The following is a 2,946-nucleotide window of genomic DNA, read 5'->3' as shown; positions in this document are numbered from 1 at the left end:
CCCTACTAAACCATCTTCTGAAATATTGCTGTCCCGTAGCTCAGCCGTAGGTTCTGTGCATGTCCTTTCCTCTGTCCTTACTGAGCTGAGCTCCATCTTCTCCAGCTCACTCCTAGACTATCAAAAGGAGGCTGAACCTGAACCTGGACCCCAGCCATTCTTGCAGCCATCTCCAGCTTGATGCAATCTGAAAATTTAGCAGTCTTCATCCTCCAGCTGAAGCACTGAATAGTCTGATACAAGTCCTGAGCAATTCCATTCAATGCATCCTTATACTTTGAAAGAAAATCAGTCATAACTACTTTCAAGAAAGGTTTACTAATTAGCTTTGCATTGGCCTTAGAGAAATTTCATCTAGTTCACTTCTCATATTATGAGAAAGGCATGTAATAAATTACTTATCAACAGCTTTACCTTCTTGCCCTTCCCTGCCATGAAGAACCCCCCACCTGAAGCTGTACCTTAGCCATTTTTCATTTGTAAGGTACGTTAGCAGTTTGCCTTTTCTCCTAAATGCATAACTCCATGCAGATACAATGAACTTCCTTGGCCATTACGTCGTCTGTTCATCTAGCTTTTTTGAAGGTCTCTGAAGCTTCCTTTAGTCCCCTCTGGGGCCTGATTAACCTAATAAATTCATACCTATGTTTTCTATTTATACCCATCATATCCCAGTTTAGCATTCATCTTTTCCCAATCTGTACTATAACAAACAACGTGAAATGGATTTAGAATGGAAGGCTGAGGCCTTTGCTGTTAACCTGATGCCCTGATGAAAAGTGACCACCTAACCCTCCTCTCTGCTTTCTGTCTCCTGGACAAATTCTGACATCATAAATTGTCAAAAATATTTTGGAAGACAAAGTAAACTTATGTTTTTCCTTATTTCTTACCTTACCGATACAATCAATAATTCTAAGAGATTAGTGAGATCTGATTTTCTTTTATAAAACCCTACTTGCCATAACGTGGTCTTCCACATGTTTTGAAAGACCATTTTGACCAATTTGCAGGTAAAGACGTGTGGCTGCACAGTTTTGCTGGCAGCCCAGCTATTTCAGCTTCCGACAGTCATGGGTACGTTCTATGTGATTTGGAAAGTGGCTAATAGCCTGTCTTGTTCCAACATTTCCTTATTATTCTGATGCAATTTTTGAGAGTACTGCCAGATGAGACCAGTAAAGGGAGGGCAACTCTATGACGTTTTTGATTACGAGACTGCAAAACCCTAGACCCCTCCTTTTTTTTGCCGTGTCGAGCAATTAACTTAGAGTTCCAGTTCCAACCTTTTAAGGCTTTTTTACTTCTTCCGTTCAAGAATCTCTCCCCATTTGGTCTCCAAGGTCCGTTTGTGCCCTTCTCATTTTCCCCTTCTTCACTGCCAACTGAAATTTAAGATTTTCCTTTTTACTGGCTTTCATAGATTCAGATTTCCATACTCTGTCGACTTTCCTATTGGCTCAAATAATGTATGGAAACTTCCCATTCAGCATAATGGCTCAATCCTTGTCACTCCGGGAACGTACGTCCTCTTGGGCTTCATTGTTTTTAGCAGTACCCATGTCATCTCCAAAAGGCTGCTTTTTTGGTTTTTGTTGTTGTTGTTGTTTTTTTTTTAAGTTTTCCTGTTTTAACTTTGAACTTCTGGTTAGTAAATATCAATCTCCCATCATGATCACTGCATCACATTTTGGTATCCTACCTGCTCTTCGAATCTTTTGAGTCTCGCTTGTAATCGGGTAGATGTTAGATTCGTGAAGAGGTGTGAATCTGAATTTAAAATAGTTACTTTAGACAAACTCTCAGTGCGTATTAGGTGCTGGGATGCATCCTTCAGCACTTCAGTGTAAACTAAGAGTATTGACACAAAGTAGATATGAAGTAGCTGGTTATTCTGCACTGAGTAACCTCCCCATACAGACAAGCCTTTAGCTAATGGTTCAGCTAATGCTATCTTTCAAATTAGATCCACTGTAATACTTCAAACTAAAGAACTCAGCTGCAGTGGGACACTTGGGAAAGATTAAGATGAATTAAGTAAAGGTGTGACATTAAAGTGCATTAGTTAAAGCCCACCAACTCCCTGTGTGGATGCTCTCTCTTTTATGGATAAAATATCCCTAGTTTCCTTTACATTTAATTCTGAAAGGCTTAATTCTAAAATGTTCACGGTGGAGTTTAAGGCCCTCTTACTTTCCCATCTTCAGTTAATTCAACGTAAAAGTCTCAGGTAGACAGCCAATCTAAGTCAAGAGTGGATGGTTTTCTGCTCTGCTTATAACTTGTGTTTTAAGGCAGAGAAATTGGTTCTCTAAATTCTGCCTCATTGTGTCATTTGACAATTTATGTTAGGCAGAGTACTACATTATCATAATTTTTGTTGCTTTTTCTGCCTATTAGGCATCTCAGCATGGGACATTAAACATCCTCTTTTCTTTTAATCTGGAGATTTATGCTAATTTTATAGGAATGCCACGTGGGACCAAGTCAAACACACTACAGATATCTGAATGTCTTGTGTCTACACAAAACCATCTTGACTGACGCTGACTTGCTATCTTTCTTTTTTTCAGACAGGTATATCTCTCATCAAACCATTACTTTTCATTTTCTCTGGGATTTTTGCAATGTCTTCAGCTCAAGTTTTAAAGCACTTCAAGCTGCTGTACTATTGTAAAATAAATGAATGAGTCAAGTCAGGCGTGTTTGTGGCATTAGAAACTAATCTGATATCAAGACCTCTTCAGGGCTCAGATGGAAGTGGAACAGTCATAGAATCATAGAAAGTTTGGGTTGGAAGGGACCTCTAAAAGTCATCTAGTCCAACCCCCCTGCCATGGGCAGGGACATCTTCAACTACATCAGGTTGCTCAGAGCCCCGTCCAACCTGACCTTGAAGGTTTCCAGGGATGGGGCATCCACCACCTCTCTGTGCAACCTGGGCCA

The sequence above is a fragment of the Aptenodytes patagonicus genome, chromosome 6, assembly GCF_965638725.1.
Source record: "Aptenodytes patagonicus chromosome 6, bAptPat1.pri.cur, whole genome shotgun sequence".
Lineage (NCBI taxonomy): Eukaryota > Metazoa > Chordata > Aves > Sphenisciformes > Spheniscidae > Aptenodytes > Aptenodytes patagonicus.
This window is presented reverse-complemented; position numbering follows the sequence as displayed.